General features: G+C 37.2%; 1 protein-coding gene across 2 annotated transcripts in view; it reads right to left on the minus strand.

Annotated features, from left to right (window-relative positions):
* Positions 1-12,814, minus strand: part of SGCD (sarcoglycan delta) — a 3,695,933-nt gene that overhangs the window by 1,442,702 nt on the left and 2,240,417 nt on the right. The gene's annotated exons all lie outside the window — the stretch shown is intronic.

The following is a 12,814-nucleotide window of genomic DNA, read 5'->3' on the forward strand; positions in this document are numbered from 1 at the left end:
ATTTCTTTGTACGAACTGCAGTGTAAGTGAGAACATACACTCTATAATCACAATTAATCTAGGTAATACTTATTAATTAAAAAAAAATAAGCAGATAAATAAATGCATGCTTTGTCAAGTGTGACTCTTACCATTTACATTATAGTCAAAGAACAGTCATAGAATTCTGTCCCTAATATATAGTCTCAAACTGATACATTTTCTCAGTTAAGGCATTTTTGTAAATTTTTATCAATCTCATTTTTACATATGAAAACATATGCAGCTTTGGGCCTCTAGTGCTATAATTTCTGGGTGCAATATTACTTTGGTGCATTTATAGAACACTTGAAGCATCAGCTGTTTTATTTTTTATTTTCTGTACCAACAGGAGAATTTCTCTTGGGTGTATACTAAGTTGAAAATATTGATACTGATGCTGAATTAAACAAAACAGATTTTAGTTTATTGAATACGTTTTGGAGACCAGGTACAAAGGTGCTGGAAGCAGTCCTGGGTAGGAATTATGCAGAACAGATAATATTATTATTTTAAGAACATTTTACACATTCATGTGCTTATTATCACTTTTCATCTTTTTGTAAGTAGCATACAGATGTCTGCTGAATCCATGTTAATATATTCAAAAGCAAAATGGTAAAGAAAAAAAAGAGGTGAAAAGACAATCTGTTTTTCAAGCACAAGAACCATAAAACTAGAAGACAAACTTAAGAAATGCAAATGAAAACAAAATAAATGTAGATACAACTAATCAAGATCCCAAAAATGTGAGCAACTTATTGTACTACAAACCCTTATCTGCTTCATACTTTTATTATTTTATTTTATGCTTTTATTGATGCGTTTCTTTTTTTTTTTTTTTTGTTTTTTTTTTTTTTGCAGAGGAAGTCTAACTGGTTGATGTATATTACTTTTAAAAGAAAAATATAAATTATTCTAAAAAGTTATGATAAATGTGCACATCTGCACATTTTTATATGATCAATTTAACAATGTCCTTTCTTTATGGTTAAAGGTACACAACTAAAATATTTATTTCTTGACATTTTATAGTCAAAATGGTGTAAGTCAGTAATAGGCCAATGCAATAAACTTCAGCAAGTGAATAAATAAATAAAATAGCATATCAAAACTTTTGAAGATTATAGATTAAGATATATGAACACATTCAACTGTCATTAAATATAACAGGACGGATACGTCATCCTTCAGTTCATGCATAATTTTGAATGAGCAATTCCAATTTGTCAGTCCCAGACAGTAAGCAATGACCTGACTGTATCGAAAGATTTTGCAACTCTTTACAACTATAGCTTCATGTAGTTCAAAGGCACTATGACTAATATCTGTGTTGTATCTTTGTTTTGAAGGTTAATTTATTCTTTACTGTATGATCTGTATTTGCAAGAAGGGGATCATTTAAACAGAGACCTTAAGTAACGGCCTTGGATTGTTAGCAAGAATTTTCAATAAATGAAAGTAAAACATCCACATATACCTCTTACCAAGGGTGAAGGTAGGGTGATAAAAACTTTATACTTTCATTTTCAGTGTTGCATAACATTACTAGACTAGCTTTGGAGTATGCAATAGAATCATACATCTCTGACTGACTAAATGTGCTTTGTGAACTCTTGGAGTATGAAAATGAATTCTTCGACTACAGTGTTACTGACAATGGTGCTTTAATGAAATGCAGCATCTAATCAGGAAATTAAGGCAATCTGTTATATGAAATTTACCATTATTTGCATTTAATTAAAGACTGCTTCTGAGCAAATGAAAACTAGCTTAACTCCAGCTAAGCCTCTGCTACTGAAATAATTGCATATAATTAAAGTCCTTTCCATTCCAAAAAAATATTTACTCCCTCAGATTGGATCCCTTATAAATAATCATTTTTCTTCTGTCATTTCTGGCTTGCTATGATGCTTCATAAAAGGTTCTTTAATGGAGATTTAGCTGGTTGAATTAAAGTTTAATTAGTCAAAAGCCAGATCTGTGATGTGTTTATGAAATCTGCATGAGCACCGTTAATCTTTTTTAATTGCAGATGTGATAATTACACATGTAACCGAACCTATTCCAGTCATATCCCAGTTCCAGCTGTAAACAGAGCTCTTGAATACATTTGTGTTAATATAAGAGATACTATGATCTGTTACAGATAATATTCATCCTAGGCTTTCTTTCTCAATTTGAACATGTTTACCCTGTCTAATTGATTTTTGAGACCGAGATTAAACAGTGTATCTCGTTTTACATAATTTGTAGACAGTGCACCCAGGGAGACATAGGATTATAACTGCAGTTGTCACACTCATTCTGCTACTGGTACTCATTTCTACTAACCTCTTGACTGTGCAGTTTATATTGGATGAAGCTAAATCCAATGTCTATATTAAAAGCTTATAGTTATCTTAGATAAAGGAAACTGGCTAGTGATCTACAAATAAATCACACTGTAAAGAAAGGGGAACAATTAACAAGTTGACAGTGTCGTATTTAGTAATCACATTAACTTACTTTATCAGTGTACACACTGCATGTGTAAACTTCTTTAGATAACTTTCTTAAAAAGTTATTTCATAACAGAAAGGAGAAATACTGATTTATATATTTTGTTGCATGATGTGTTGTTGATAAGGACTAGAAGTTGAAAATACAAATATCTACTTTAGCTGAATAAGTAACTATCCAGCAAACCTCAATAGTGATAGTTTTGCTTGTTCTCTTCAAGTCTGTTATTTTGTGTGCATTTTTTGCATGACTTAATTTTACTGCCTCAATTTTGTTCCAGTAATCTCCTCTGCTAGCAATGAAATTCACTAATCAATTAAAAAAAAATAACTTCCAAACATTATGTCCTTCTATTGGCTGTTTGGTTTCTCAGACGTATACTGACAAATTAATTATGTATTGGTGTGACAGCTGGCACACAAGAATAAGGCTGTGAGCTGTAGCTACCTTGGTAGAGGGTTTGAGTTCCTCAACCCTCATTTGCCAACCAGTGAATTGAGCAAGTCACTTAACCAGGCAATGCTTAGGGGCGACTGGAAATTTGGGCAAGGCTTCTCATGAGTCCCCTGGTATGTAAGCCTAGTAATTACCTATGAGCATCGAGTACATATCAGGCTCATATTTAAAAATACAGATGTGTCATCCATATCTTTAAGGACTGACCAGATAAAATTACAGAACACAGTCCATCTGCATAACACAATCAATACAAGGAAGCCAGTGAAAGAATGAATTATGAAATGAACATCTATAAGCAAGTCTATCCCCTGATCTCAAAAAGATATAGTATTCCATAGCCATTTGAGATAAATGCCCACAAATGTATTTATTTTCTAATAGTCACTCTTGCCATTTTAAATGAAATCAACTACAAAGAAAGAGTGTTTTTATTCATTTTATTTTACTTATCAGACTACTCTCTTGTAAGTGTCTGTTTTGAGAGTTTAAAAAGTACAATTGCAACAAATATGGCCATGATTTTGAAACTGTCTCAGCCACAAGTCTTTATGGTGTATCAAAAAGGGCCAGTTGATAAGTTTTTCATTTGTGAAAAAAAGTAAAAAAATGACCTCCTAATTAACTGATCAGGAATTATTTCCTCACCGTAGCTAATGCATTTCGGAACTATTGTTGTCTGAATTTTAGAATCAACTCTACTTTAAATAATGTCCAGAAAACCTGCATTAAACATAATTCCCATGACAATTAATGGTTGTGTAAATAAAAATTCTCTTGATGACACTTTGCAAAATTTCCTCCAAAATCTATCTTTAATTTCCACATATTGCATTATGAGGGCTTTTAATTTACTTTGATTTCTCAGATGAAATTGTTGTTGTATCTTTCGGCTTTTCCTGGTTACGGGTCGGCACAGCAGAACTCTGGTCCGCTAATGATTGGCAGTTGATTTTTACGTACCGAGTTGCCAGCCCTGACGCACAACCTTCAACGAAGGTACGCCCATTCACGCATGTCTCCACACAGAAGACGCTTTAGCTGAGAATCGAACAAGTCAACATCTTACTGTGAGGCGACAATGCTACTGCAGCACCACCACTGCAGTTATTTCTCAGATGAAATGCTTGCAGTATTATAAACCTTATCAGAAAAAAATTGTTTAATATTTTCACAAGCATTTCTCAGATAAAATGCTTGTTAAAATATTAAACAATTTTTTTCTGATAAGGTTTATAATACTGAGTCAAGTTTATGCTATTTCAGGATATGTATCTCAGAGGAATGTTGTCTTTATTATTTTGAACTACTGTGACACCGTGCCTGTCCTAATTTAATTAGTGAGATAGGGATTAAATTACCTGATCATATTGTAATGGTAGTTTAATACATCATTAGAAAGAGCATATAATTATATCTATCACTACAACCTGTATAATCCCATACCATCTGCTATGAGGAAATGCCTCCTGAACAAACTCATATACCTGCATTTCATGATATTCATGACATGACCACAAAGAGCAGCTCTAAAAGACCAGTCACAGAGCACATGACTGCAAACTATATAAAATGATACGAATTAATTCATTACAAAATAAAAAAAGCATTTATCAGAAGTAGTTTTACAACTACTGTGTTAAAAAGAATGCAGCCAATTATTTTAATTATTTCACCTTTTGAAAAAATATCATGTCGCTGTATATGTCAGAAACACTTGATCTTTGCTATACTGGGTGTCTAGAAAACGCACGGACAGAAACCTTATAACTATGCTATTTAGTACTTAATTATGAATCTTACTGAAAAAAAAAAATATATATATATATATATATATATATATATATATGTGTGTGTGTGTGTGTGTGTGTGTATGTATGTATAAATATATATATATATATATATATATATATATATATATATGTATATGTCAACAGCATATTTACAATTCATTGTATTTGTCCACGTTCTTCCTTTTCATCTAATACAGTTTACTACCCCTAGTTCATCTCCTTCTCCTATTTTGTGCGTCAAACTAATCACAACTAATTCATTTTCAAAATATGCCTTCTCTAATTAAAGATTACAGGGATTATAAGTTTATAAAAGGAAGAAAGTGGTGTAAGGCAAGCACAAATTCTGGTAGGGAGAACAATCTGTGAAAGGGTATATACACACACACACGCACACACACACACACACACACACACACACACACACACACACGCACACACACACACACACACACACACAGCCTGGAGCACTGCCTGATCTCATGTCTTAACTTACTGGCATGTTTGACCAATTTGAGCACCCCATAAAAAGTTCACGTAAGCACAACAAGGCCATGCAAACTCAGCACAGAAGGCAGACTCACCAGGTATTGAGCCAAAGCCTGCTGCATCATGAGGCAGTAATGCTTACCATTACACAACAGTGCCACCTCTCACCAAGCTTAGAAAAATGCCTTGGTGATACCTTGCCTGCTTAGAACATTTTTATTACCAAATTGTCATGTTCCAGACCTACATTTCCTGTCAGACCTACAGTATATGTAGGTTCATAGGATGGTACTAGGCTACTGACTCAAGGGTCTTTACAAGCCTTGTTGTTAAATCCCAGTATAATACTAGATGAGAGATATTGTCTATTCCCATGATTTTTCTAGCAATGCCTGCCCATGTCTAGGAGAGAAGCAGGGGCAAATCCCAGCAGAAATGTATTGTTTCCCATCCAGTCATCCAGATTGAACTTAAACATGGTATTGAAGCTGCTCTGCTTGACATGGATTGGAAACCTATTACAGAGGACTGGCAATCTCTGAGAGTTGTAGCTGTCCCTCAAGTAGGTCCTATTTATTTTGCAGGCTAGATTAAGGTGTCTAGAACGGATGACTCTAGTCCCATTTGAGTTATGGATGTGCAACACGTTTATAAGATTTGGGTTAGAGATAGCTCTGTAAGCCAGACATAAGTTGCCTCTAAGTAGTCTACATGTTACTGAGTACATTGACAGCTACTTCAGTCTTTCTCTATAAGACATGTGCTGGAGACCCTGAATTTTCTTAGTTAGAAATCTCTGAGGTCTCTAAACTTTCTGCAGGTGTCTGGTACAGTACATACCAATGGGAGCATTATATTCAATACCAGGCCTAATGAGAGACAATTACAGGGGGATTATAACCTCTATTGCTCTTGAGGTGATGCTTTTGCTAATCAGGTGAGCAACGTAGAATGCCTTCCTCACCACACTAGACACATGGTGGTCAAAGTTAAGGTGAGAGTCAACATGTGTTCCCAGGTCGCTTGCTAGAGAATTGGTACTTAGAATATTATTTATTTTATAATGAGCAGGGCCACTATTTTCACTGAATGGAATGATGATGATTTTTTTAGCATTTAGTTTAAGACCATGGCTTTGGCAACAATGACTGGTCTATATAAGCCCTTTTTGAAGAATGCTGACATTGTTAGGGGATTCAATGATAGCACCTAATTTGCAGTCATCCACAAACTTGGTTATCCACAACAACTCCATTCTGGCCTGGACTTTGAAAAGTATAAGTAAAAGGGTGCCCAGCACTAACCCTTGTGGGATCCCACTGGTGACAAGTATGCTGGTAGAGGTGACATTTCCCCCTTTGACTGGTTGTTGATGATCAGTTTGCAACCCACCTGACAGTTGATATTCAACTGGGTTAGTTTGTCAATGATGGCTGAATGTGGGGTTGTGTCGAAGGCCTTAGATAAGTCAAAATAGGCTGAGTACACAGCTTTCCCTTTGTCTGTGGCTCTGGTCACATTCTCGAAGAAGTCCACCAGGTTTAGCAGGCACAACCTACCCTTGACAAAACCAAACTGGGATGGATCTAGGGTTTGCAGGTTACCTATATCCTTATTTAAGAGATCCATGATGATTTGTTCCATTGCCTTACAGATGAGGCTGGTTAAACTTATGGGTTTGTAGTTACCCACGTCTGGTGCTGATCCACCGTTATGTAGGGAAATAACAGATGCTGTTTTCCATTCAGTGGGGACAAAGCCAGTACTCAGGCTGTGCTTGAATAGGGTGCCTAAAGGAGTAGCTAGCTCTTGACTGAAAAAATTAAGAACACAGTCTGGAATGCCATCTGGTCCGATGGAATCAGTGTTCTTACTCTTGGAGAGACCATTAATGACTTGCTCTTTAGAGATGCAGGGAGGAGGTGATGTTGAACACATGGTTTGTAGGGTCTATATTAGAAGACAGACTGTTTAGGTGATCAAACCTAAACATCGATCTTCTAATATCAAACCGCATAATGGTGACTTTTCAGGGAAACACATCCCTCGGACACAACACATTACTTTACATCTAAATTAGCTGTGTCTCCCACATCCTCCCTAACTAAATATAACAACTCCGAGATCGCTCAACAGTAGGGAAATAGCAAACTCCGGCAAATGGCCAAGAGAAATCTTTCCCTGTGTTAAATCGGCCGTTCGCCATTTTTTGCTTTCAATATTAGAAGATCGATGTTAGGTTCTCGATCACCTAAACATTTGGTCTTCTAATATAGACCCGGTTTGTAGTATGGTTGGGGGGTATGGGGGATGAAGTTCTTGCCAAACCTATCTGCTAGCAGGTTTGCAGTTTCCATAGAGTCAGTGTGTGTGATACCATCCACAATTAGTTCAGCACACATCTAGGTCCTACCTTTTAGGTTGTGGACATGGCTGAACAAAGCCTTATGGCAATCCTTGGCTATGGTTGCTAAATTTTTCTCATAGTTGCTCTTTGAAGATTTTACAAGTTGTCTTATTTCTTTGTTTAGGCTGAGGAGGATGTTCTTCCAGTTCTGCATTCTAACTTTTGTATTTTTAGACAGCAGTTTCTTTCGCTTATTGTATAATTTATTAATGCTAGATGTCCACTAGGATGGTTTGCTTTTTCTTGAGGAGCTTGCTTTAATTCTATTTGGTATGGCTGCATCTATACATTTGTGTAGATGTTTGGACAGGGCATCAAGTGTATAGCTGTCAATGCCATCTGTACAACCTGGAGCTTGGAAGTCGATTATACCTTCCCTCAGGAGGGTATAGTTAGCTTTGGTGATTTTTTTTAGCCTGACTTCTCCTTTCAGGAGTTTTGGTGCTATTGCTACTTAAAAAAATGACTGATTTATAGGATGGATTTAACCACTGCAGGCCCTACAGTTGAAACGTTGCATCTGTCACTCATACTGGGGAGGACCAGGTTTAGAATATTAGAGCCTCTTGTGGAGTGGTACACTATTTGTTCCAGAGCATTTGAGTTAACAAAATCCAGGAACTTTAGTTAAAGTTAATTTGGACTTGTCTATGTTACCCAGTTAATAGAGGGGCAGTTGAAATCACCAGTGCTAGGGTGTGTTAAGTTGTACTTTAATTGTCCCAAATAGGTCCAGATAAGCTGTATGGGCTTCTTGCTTCATGAAAGGGGACCTGTAACTGGTGATGACATGAAGGGGAGGGGTCTTATCCATGGTAATTTTGAATTGGAGTAACTCCATAGAGTTATCTTGTCTAACCAGTCTAGATGCATAATTATCTTTAATGAGATAGATACTCCATGCCCTTTGGTTCTAACACCTTCAATTTGTTGTCTGAAAGTGTGGAAGGCATTGTAGCCTTGCAAGGCCAGGGTACTTACTGTGGCCTTGAATCAGGTTTCTGTGACTGCACAGATGTCGACATCTTCCAGGGAATTGTTTAGCAGCATGACCCTTAATCTTTGTGTTTGATATTTTCACTTCAGAAATTTTGTTTTTATGACCTTGTCTAAAAAGTCATTATGATGGAGGCAAGTGCCTTAGTCAGCAACTAAAAGCCTAGAGGTACCAGGTGAAGTCCATCTCTGGCAAAGCAGCATGGTCTATCCACCATGTCATCCCAGTCTGACAGGAATCGAATCCCCTTAGCATGACACCAAAAATTTGAAAACTATGGAGCACACATATTGTATTAAGTTTCGAGATTGAAATGTAAAGTTTTTACTTGATTATGAAGTTTTTATGTCAGATGATCTAAAGATGGATAGAAAAGGTTTTATTTTACTTGATTTTACTTGATGACATGTTGTATAATAACGAACAACTTTAACATTGTGAACGCACATTGTACCTAAGTGGCCTTGTACCTTTAAGGAGAGGTGATGTCACAACCACTATAAAAAGAGGAAAAGGGGTAGAGTACAAGCTATTTGAAAAAGTTTTCAAATTTTGGGAAACAAAAAGCATTTTATTTGTGTTGTTTTAATTAACCAAAAATCATTGGAGTTGGTATCGCTTAATAAATATAATTTTTACTTCAAAGTAATACAGGGTCACCTGTATTTGGATACAAAGTTTTTTATACTTGGATACAAGTGTAAGAAAGGAAATTTGGTCAGGTACTTCTGTTATACTTGGTCCATTTCTCTGCAGCTATTCCAGGCCTTTGGTTTCAACAGTTATTGAGTTTGTCAGAGGTATCATCCTAGGCAAGAGTAAAATGCTGCTCAAAGCTAGGGATGTACCAGCCTGGGACACATTTTCAGAGACCTTAATCATGTCTCTTTTCATATAGTCCAGAAAGGTATGTTTCAGATTGCTCACACCAACGTGAACTGTGATGGAGTTATAATGGTACTTGTTGTTAAGAGACTTGAGTGCATATGTGACCTGATGAATCCTTGCACAAGTCAGACAGCTGACCATAACGTTCTCCTTGTTTAACCTTGTGACTGGGGTGTTTGTATGTCTCACTATAGAGTCACCTATAACTAAAACATTTGGAATAAATGTGCACTGCCTTAAGGGCTTATTTGGTTAGACACTTCTGATAATGTTTTTTTATGTATTGTGTGCTTGGGATGTAGTGTTAGGTGTATCATGTTTGTATTTTGGAGGTCTCTGGTGTTTAGGTAGATTTCTGGAGAGTACCTCTGCTTATGATGGTTTATGTGTTGGGTGCATATTAGGAGTACAAGTTGTGTTGTGTGAGCTAACAACCTGTTTAGCATTGGTGTTCTGTGTGCAATGATTTCAGATTCTAAGTGTAGGAGCATCTTTCGAAAATTGTACTTGAGTGATTTAGAAGTAGGGGGTTGTCATTGTACATGAGGCAGTTGTTGCACTGTCTCACAAAACATGTCAACCAAGCTATAAGGAGAAACAGAGGGAAACTTACATTTCATAAAGCAAGGTTTGATCCAAGTTCTGAAGATAGGTGAAGGCTGCCAGCCTAGCTAGATAGAATTTTGTAGATAATTCTGTCATTTGTAAATATTAATGTAAGCCACAAGCTTGTTCACTTAAATGTGAAAAGACTATATTGGATGCTGAGCTGAAAGAAATGTAACAACAGTGAACTCTATTTTAAGAAAGCTGATAAGTCAAGCATTGTGAAATTCTTTGATCTAAAACTTAGAGTCAAGATGTCTAGAGGGAGGCATTCTGAGTATTGTTTTGAGGTCACTGTTAATGGCTAGAATTTACATGTATAATTTCTTTTATTGCTCTGGCTTCCTGAACAGCTGCAAGATCAAACTAACCTCTGAGTTTCTGTTAGGCTGGTAATCAGAAAGAAATGATGTAATCTGAAATGAATCAGTGGTACTGTGTTATCAATTTAAGGACAGAAAGAATGAGGGCATTTGTCTTGAGAACATACAACTCACCAGCACTCTGTATTCTATATGTAAGTATATTTTAGAACTGTGTTTTCTCTCAGATATAGCTAAGAGCTAGGAAGATTAGATTAGTTGATTTTCTGTATTAATGTCAGAACTTTCTACTGTATTATTTTCAGTATTTTTCTGTGATCTCTGAACTCTTGACTAGCACTGGGTAGTAAGAAGTATTGTCTTGGGTTTTTATTATTTATTATTAAATATTTTAAACCCTTCAACTGTGGCTGTTTTGTGTACAGATAATTTAAGGTTTAGAGTACATTGCTTGTATATACTGATACTAGCCAAGCCATTCCAATAAGCCTTGACTATTCAGTCGCACTTACCATTTGGATAATAATATTGCACAATATAATTGGACACCCTTTCATAAGGGCCTTTTAGTAGTTGATAAATATTAGTGGGTGGTAGCAAGTTGTGCTACTGTATAGTCTGGGTAAAAGGGGCACAGCTAGAGAACCTATGTAGCCTTCCCCAGCTTGCCCACTATGCTGAGATCTGGACCCTAAAGCTGTGCCAGTGAGGAGTCTTATCAGGACCTGGAGAGAAAGGGAGAAACCAGCCCCAGACTGACTGTGATCTCTATGTGCTCTTAAAGGAAATTGTATTTTACTGTGTGTGCATTTATGATCCTTTCCCTATACGGATGTCCATCACTGGTGTTAGTAGTGAGAACTGATGCTCCTTGATCGCTGGGCCAGTGCACAGGCATCACATATTAATTGTTTGGCAGTAGTGGGATATCCACACCACATATTAATTGCTTGGCAAATACTAATTGGTTTGTAGTGGTGTGGGTAGTGTGAATTCCTGTAGCTTGTGTGCAGTGATCACTTAAGGTGATTTTGTATTCTAAATTAACCACACAGTTCAGATCACAACTGTTTTATTTCTTTTGTTAGCTTAGTTAGTCAGGGAGAGCAGGCAAGCATGTCAGCAGACTAGTATGGAAAGCTGACAAGGAGCCAGCTGGCTGAGATGTGCCAGGTTAGGGGACTGGTCCATGTAAGCTTGACAAAGGCAGACATGATTGCAGCTTTGGTCACAGCGGCATCAGAAAACAGCAACCAGAAGGATGATCAGACTGGCAGTGGAGATGTACCACACTCAGAGAATGAACAGCTCAACCTTTCTGCAGAGGACTCAAAAGTCCATATGGAGCTAAAGAGACTTGAGTTGGAGGCTAGGTGCTTGGAAATAGAAGCAGCTGAGAGACGGAGATGTCTAGAGAGTGAGGACAATGAGACACGGCGACGTTTGCAGGCTGAGAAGAATGACAAACTGCTATGCGTGGAAGCTGAGGAAAAGGAAGGCAGAGGCACCATGAAAAGGAGATGCTGACTCTTTGCTAGTGTCATGGAGGTAATGGGGAAGGGAGTAACCAGACCCCAGAAGCACAAAAAGTCAGTAAATTTCTTCTGCAGTTTACAGAAGGGGATAATTTTGATAGTTTCATTCATATGTTTGAGAGGGTATGTAAATAGTATGATTTTGACCAAAGGCTCTGGGTATGGTTCCTGAGTCCCTTACTACATGGTAAAGCTGTAAATGTGTTGTCTACAATTTCTGATCAGGAATGTTTTGATTATACTACTGTTAACAACTGCTTGTTAGAATTTTTAAGCTAACACCTGAAACGTATAGGAAAAAAGTTTTGTGAGCATAGACGCAAGGCAGATGAAAGTTTGTGTGAATATGTTGCTGAACTGAGCACTTATTTTCATAAGTGGGTGATTGGATATCAGGTCACCACTTTTGAAGGGCTGGCAGACCTTTTGGTGAGGGAACAAGCCCTTAGCACTTTGCCTGAGGACATCGGGATCTGTTTAGCTGATAGACAATGTGCTACTTCAGATGAGTTGGGCAAGAAAGGAGACCTATACCTAGCAAACAGGGCATCCCTGCATAAGAAAGGGGCCCCAGTACTGCTCATGGATCTTAAAAAAGAAATGGTGGGCAGCCCGGACTGCCCCAACAGAATATGCCAGTAGCAGGGGAAACCACTAGTCCAGTAAGTGGGGAAGACAAAATGCCAATAGTAGGTTGTCTTGAGACAACAGGGGTACTAAACTACCATCCTGCAGATGTCCTGATAGGGAAAAGTTTGGATGAGGAAGTACCTTGTGCTTATGCAGTTACACGCAGTCAG

The sequence above is a fragment of the Protopterus annectens genome, chromosome 4.part0 (genome assembly GCF_019279795.1).
Source record: "Protopterus annectens isolate FY-2018-M chromosome 4.part0, PAN1.0, whole genome shotgun sequence".
NCBI lineage: Eukaryota > Metazoa > Chordata > Ceratodontiformes > Protopteridae > Protopterus > Protopterus annectens.